Raw genomic sequence first — 7,171 nt, forward strand, 5'->3', positions numbered from 1 at the left:
CAGAAAAACTACTGTGCAAGCTGAAACTGAACAAGGCAATCTGATCAACCAATGGGGAAAATACCCTTGTCCAGTGACATCCAAATTTTTTCATCAAAACATTAAAAACTCTCTTACTTGCAATTTAAAATACATAGAAAACTTAAAAATAGCAAGGCAGATATTTATTTAGTATACTGTAAGTAAAAACATTGAGAATTAAATGTGATTTTTAAAAAATAAATCACATTAAGAGTAGTTTGACAGCTTGCCATTTGTGACAACACGGATGGACCTCGAGGGTATTACGCTAAGAGAAATAAGTCAGACAGAGAAAGAGAAATACCATATGATTTCACTCATGTGTGGAAGATAAACAACCAAACACATAGACACAGAGAACCAACTGATGGTTACCAGAGGGGAACAGGGTTGAGGGAGGGTAAAAGGGCACATGGGTACAACGACGGATGGCAACTAGACTTCTGGTGGGGAACACGATGTAATCAATACAGAAAGTGAAATATAATGCTGTGCACCTGACATCCACACAATGCTATAAAGCAACGTTACCTCAATAAAAAAGAGCAGTTTCAACAGTGCTTGCCTCTTCGCATTGTATATTTTCTATGACTTGATGGATTGCCCTAGTCCTTTCTAACTTTTGATCAGCTTTCAACATGGCATTCTTCGCACTTTCACTGTCGTGTGATGTTTCAGAGTTCCCTTAACGTCCAAGTTTTCACCAGCGTCACCTCCCCTGGGATGTCTTCAGCCTGGGCTCGTTCATGTTGGTAAGCTCGCCTTCATGAAGCTCCTCTGGTCACACACCTACAGTGTCTCAAACAGCATCATCATACCCCTGCTCAGCTGTCTCCTAATCACATCCAAGCTCACTTCTCGCATCATCGCTTTTCACTTCTTTGCTGCATTTCCATCTTTCTTGGGCAATTCCCTCTTTCGATTATCCATTTCAGGGGGGAGACAAGATGGCAACAAAACAACACATTTTGTCGTCTGTGTGACGTGAAAAACAGATATGCCCTGAGTAACCACCGACAGATCGCTGTTGTCACTGATCATGATGTGCCTTCGTGATCTAGGTAGTGATCTGCAGACTGAACAGGTAGCAGAAACTTTGAACAGGCAGCAGCACAGTTTCTACACTGGGGTCACGGACATGAAAACCACCTTGTGGGACTACTGGTCTTCTTTAAGCCGTGGTAGTTGAAACTTTTGCATACAGGAACCAGGCAATGTGAGCTCTCTCTCTTTCTCTTTCTGTTTTTATACAGAAACATCTGCTGGCAGGCATTTTGGAGCCTCAGCTGTAATGAAGAATTAATAGGCCAGGGTCTCAGGTAGAATAGAAATCCAGAGAGCAGAACCTGACATTTGGCAACTGCCTTCGCCTCACGGCCATTTGCAAACCCAGTAGAGGCTGATGAGAGGCTACCTTACATTTTTGGCAGATGGAAGAGGTTAGGGGGACAAAGGTTTCAGTCCAGAGCCTACTGAGACTGGCGTTTCGGTAAGCCCCTTCCCAGGAATTTGGAGTGGGACTCTGAACAGCCACATTTTAGAAATAAAAGTGAACCAGAAATAATTAAGCCCTCGTAAGGGCTGCAACCCAACTTTGAGCTCTCTTGTTGGCCCACAAAAATCTGAGTCCTTAAAATTGGATTAAGGAGATTCCAGATTGATGGTGCCACCTTAAGAAGGGGAAAATAATTTTAGGCCTCAAATTATTTCTACAAGCAATTTTGAAAGTGAAATACGTAGCTCATAGCCAAAGATAAATAGGCTCATAAGGAGAAAATAATATAAACAAGACCAGAAGTAACAACCCATAATAGTACTAGACAAGCAACGACTCCCGACATCGGAATTACTAGGCACTAGCTGAGGAGTCCAACTCCTGTTGAAAACCCATATGTGATGGACTTAATGTTTGTGTCCCCTCCAATTCTTATGTTGAAGCCCCAATCCCCAATGTGATGGCATTTGGGGATGGGACCTTTTAGTTAATTGGGTTTAGATGACGGTGGAGCCCCAGGGATAGAATTAGTGCCCTTATAAGAAGAGGAAGGAACCAGACCCCCCGCCCCCCCTCTTCCAGGACAGGACATAGTGAGAAGATGGTTGTCTATAAACCAGGAAGCAGGTCTTAACCAGACAGTGAATCTGCCAGCGCCTTGATCTTGGGCACCTTGATCTGGAACTTCCAGCTCCAGAACCGTGAGAGAGAAATGCCTGTTGTTTGGTTCAACCAGTCAGTGGTAATTTGTGATAGCAGCCTGAACGGACTAAGACACTATGTGTAATTTTTCAGGCCCGACCATGGAAATTACAAAGGCTTTATGTGACAGGCCTCATCTGGCTAGGCATGCCGTTCCATGTTTGCATTCCTAGCCCTGGTGCTGCCATTCCCAGGTCTCTTTATCTGAGGCCTTGGACAGAGGTCTTCCTCAGGCACTTCCGCTGAGGTCTCCTTACGGGGGAAGAGGAGAACCTCGAAGACAATTTTCTGCACACTGACTGAGCATCCCGAATTTTTCCACTCCTGGCCCTTCTCCCTCATCCTCTCCTCAGCCTCAGGGTCCACAAACCTGCCAGAACGCTTTTTGGACTCCTTCAACAGTGTGATGACCCTCACGTATGTGCTGAGTCACCTGGCCAGGACCAGTGTGCTGCTACCCTATGGGAGAAAATAAAATGAGGGGAGTCAGTCTATTCGCCGGTTTCTGTCTCTTGCTTCCACCGTCACAGTGAGTGATTAAAGACTAAGCTCTTCCCTCTTTGGCTTGTTGTTTTAATTGGCTACTCTGACATCTGACAGCTCAGCAACCTCTCTCTCAGCTCAGCTGAGCTCCCAATACTAGCTCCATAGAATTATGCTCACTAGATTCACGCAAACACAAAATAAGTTTAAATGTTTTGACAGAGAAATAGAACGCAGCTTTCAAAGGACAAAGCAAATTTAGAAAAGAACTAAATAAAAAATTCTAGAACTGAAAAGTAAATAATATTAAGAACTCAGTGGACATGTTTGAAAGTGCACATCTTAGAAGCAAATAAAGAAACATTAGTGAGTAGGATAAATACCAGAAAAGAAAGGGAAAAAAAGCCCAAAGAGGCAAATTTTGAAGAGAGAAGAGAGAGAGAGCACATGAGAATATACTAAAAAATTCTAAAATGGATATAATGATAATCCCAGAAGTTAAAGATAGAAACGGGTGGAAGCAACATTTGAATTGAAAATGACTACGAATTTTAAAACTGACGAATGACTTCACAGAATCAATAAGTTCAATGGATTGCATACATGACAAAAAAAGAATTCCCCACCTATACTTATTATTATAAAAAAATCACAAAAATATGAAAAAGAAAAAGACGAAGCGAAAACTTGATGGCAGTCAGAAAGGGGAAACAATAAGAAAAACAGGAAGAAAGGAAAGAAGGAGAAAAGGAGGGGAAAGGAAAGGAAAGGAGAAAGAGAGAGAAAAAGAAAGATTACATCAAAGAAGAAAAACTCAAACTTATACCTAATTTCTCAACAGCCAAAATGGAAGCTGGATCACAATGGAAAGACAGCTTTAATGTGCTGAAAGATATAAGGACAAAGTTGAGTTATATACCAAGCAAAAATATCTTTCAGAAGAGGAATGAAAACGTTTATAGAAAAAAGCCCCTGAGATGCATCATTAACACAGCAAGCTAAAGGTTAATAGCAAGGGCTATGTTTTAGGAAGACAGGGGACGTCCCAGATAACAGGATGGAGAAGCAAAAGCGGATTAGGGATTAATGAGGCATAGATTAATAAGTATGTGGGTAGCTCCAAATAAATAAAGGACATATAAAACAATGATAATATGTAATGGCTTTAAACATATGTATAATTTAAATACTGCACACAACAATAATAACCTAGAAGTCAGGAAGAGGTAAATAGGAACTCTCTAGGAAAAAAGCATAAGTACCAATTAACTTGAGACTTTGATAAAGTAGCGATACCAGTAAAGTAATAAAAATCCTATTTATAACTTGAAAAATAACAGAAGAAAAATTTTAGAAATTAAATCAATTCAAAGAGAGGGAGAAATCAATACATAGAAAAGGCACAGCAGGGGCTGGTCCCGTGGCCCAGTGGTTAAGTTCTCGCACTCCGCTGCAGGCGGCCCAGTGTTTCGCTGGTTCCAATCCTGGGCGCGGACATGGCACTGCTCATCAAACCACGCTGAGGCAGCGTCCCACACGCCACAACTAGAAGGACCCACAACGAAGAACACACAACTATGTACTGGGGGGCTTTGGGGAGAAAAAGGAAAAAACAAAATCTTTTTAAAAAAATTAAAATAAAAAAAAGAAAAGGCACAGCAAACAAAGAGTTAACTTCAAATAGGTCAATAACTACATCAACTGAAAAGAGACTAAATGCTTCCCTTAAAATGAAATATAGACAGGTTTTCAAAGAAATCTGTCTAAATATGAAGAATACAGAAAAGTTAAAAGTACGAGAAAGTATATCGTATGTAAACTCTACGCCCAAACGAACAGATAGAAGTGTTAATATCAAAGTAGATTGTAAGGCAAGAAACATTACTGCAGATAAAAAGGAAGACTTGGTAAGATAGAGGATTCTATTCAAAGAAAAACAATTTTAAATTACATACACCTAATAATTGGTAGAACCAAAGGAAAACAGTCATTGCTACAAAGTAGGACATGTAATAAACAACGGGAAGCACAGATAATGATAAAATGTCAGTCAACTGAAGCCTCTACATACATCCAAAAACATTTTATTTAAAGGTGTAATGTTGAAAGCTTTCCCTCTGTTATTGGCAATAATGAAAGGTTGCCCACTGTCATTACCCCTGTTCAGTAGTATACTGGAGGTCTTAACTAATGCAGAAAAAGATTCTACACCCATATTTTATATCTAACACAAAAATTATAAAGATTTAAAGGAGAGAAGTAACACTCCTGGTATTTATGGATGATATAATTTGTTATATAGAAAATCCAAAAGAATCTACAGTTAAATTATTAAAATTAATGTCAGTTGCTCAAAATTGCTGGATTAAAGACCAGTATATTCAAATAAATTTTATTTCTATGTACCAGTAGTGAAAAGTGAATTTTTAAAAATTTTACTTTAAAAGCATCAAAAATAGCAAACATTAAGGGTTAAGGCTAACAACGTATATGCAAGGCCCTTATATAGAGATTCTAAAATGTTGCTGAGAGAAAGTAAAGAATACTTAAATAAATGGCTAAAGACACCAAGTTCATGCATTAAAAGATTAAGTACCACAACATGCCAATTCTCCACAACTTGATCTGTAGATTCAAGGAATCCTAACCACAATTTTAACTGTTTAGTGGAATTTGGCAAGTGGATTCTGCAATTTATATGAATATTCAAAAGGTGAGGAATATTCAAGACACCCTTGAAAAAGAATAAGGCATCAGGACTTTCTCTAGGTTTTCAAATATTATGATAAAACTACAGGAATTAAAACATTATGGTTTTGATGTAAGAATGGACAAACGTGCCAATGAACAGAGTATAACAATATGCCATGTGCGTATTCATATTCACTTTATGTTGACAAAGGCGGCACCACACAAGCACAGCAATGGTATGCTGGAACATACAGGGTGTGTCTACAGAAGAAAAGGGAGCTAAGTTCTATCTCACACTGTTCACAAAAAATTAATGTCAATTGTATTACGGGACTATGAAAGGCAAATCAAAATTTCTCCTTAGAATACAATGTCAGAAAATATCTTGATGACTTCAAAATACTAAACATTTTTAATGGAGATACACAAAGCACTAATGATGAGCAAATTAAAACTAAAAAGTGGGGCACCATGGAGCCCGGGTCGCGGTGACTCTAGGCCAATTCTCCCATCTCCCTCCCACCCCACCTCCACCTCCACCTCCAGGGAAACCGTGCACTTCCCCTCCAGTCCATCTGCACAGAGCTGCGCTTCTCCGTCTCTTTACATTGGTGATCAGCCCTGAAATAAATCTGTGCGCGCCAATAAACAAGGAAAGCCCAAACAAGGCGGGGACCAGTGAATTCTTGTTTTCTCCAACTTCCAGAACCGGAACAGGTCAACCTTGGACTTGCAGCCCTGCTCGCCTGCACAGTGGGCGGTGGCCTTCACAGTCAGTGGGCGACAGCATTCTGTTTGTCCCAGAGTCAGCTTCCAGGGTTTTCCTGGCCTCCTCAGGTCTGCGCTTCCCTGCACAAGAGAGAACAGCGAAATTAGAATTAAAGGCGTGCGACCTGACATTTTAAAATAGGCACGTGACAGCCACATCGCACACCCCCTCAAGCCGGGGAGGCCACAGCTCTTCCCACTTGCAGAACTCGGTCCTCGGTCGTCCACCCTTGGGATATACTGATACTAAATGATCCTCCCGGCTCAGGAGTCAGGGTTCCAGTTTTTGTGGAAGAGTTCTGAGGGGGAGGAACAAACCTGCCCTCCCACTGGAGCCTGCTTGTACAAAGGCCCTGTCCCCCGCACCCAAGCCTCTTGCTTCGGGCCTGGCGGCATCAGTGCCACTTGACCAACCCTTGGATAATCCATTGGGTCACTTCCCTGAGTAGCTTCGCTCTGTAGGTGGTGATCTCCAGGGTGTCCTAGAAGCTGCCGTCCACCTGGATCAAAGTGTTGACTCGGGGCTCTGTTTTGGGGAGGTGGACTCCACTGGGCCTGTGTGGGGGGAGGGCATGCTCAGGTCCAGACAGCTGGATCCCAGGCCCTGCGAGGCTGTGAGGAAAGAGCCAGCGTCACTGGCAGGAGGTCCAGGCAGCACCAGCTGTGGCAGGGAATGTGGGCAGGAGGGAGCATGAGGGCAGTGGTAGCATCAGAGTGGGCCCTTCCCAGGGCACCCACGCGATTTCACTCACCAAATACTGCACCCACCAGGGTAGCCTTGACTAGACCAGTAAGACCTTCTTGAAGCCTTCCAGCTCTCAAGACCTCTGAGGAATACCAGTTGGCTCTGGCCACTTGCCCATTTTGATCTCCAGCTGGCGTCAGGACCTCGCACGTCCCCTGCCACCCGGAGAAGCGACCCAGACGGTGGGACAGGCATTCTGCCAACCTGGGCCAGGCTGGCTGCAGGGCACCGGCCTGCACTGCTCTGTGCATCTCTGCATCCCACCT

At 42.5% G+C, this 7,171-nt stretch overlaps 1 long non-coding RNA gene across 1 annotated transcript; it reads right to left on the bottom strand.

The window, feature by feature from the left end:
• Nucleotides 1-409: 409 nt before the first annotated feature.
• Nucleotides 410-3,586, bottom strand: LOC124232240 (uncharacterized). Its single transcript, XR_006886804.1, has 3 exons — nucleotides 3,528-3,586; nucleotides 2,589-2,677; nucleotides 410-1,307 (listed from the first exon to the last, which is right to left on the bottom strand). It is a non-coding gene; the product is annotated as an uncharacterized LOC124232240 (long non-coding RNA).
• Nucleotides 3,587-7,171: the final 3,585 nt, after the last annotated feature.

The sequence above is a fragment of the Equus quagga genome, unplaced genomic scaffold, assembly GCF_021613505.1.
Source record: "Equus quagga isolate Etosha38 unplaced genomic scaffold, UCLA_HA_Equagga_1.0 HiC_scaffold_367_RagTag, whole genome shotgun sequence".
Lineage (NCBI taxonomy): Eukaryota > Metazoa > Chordata > Mammalia > Perissodactyla > Equidae > Equus > Equus quagga.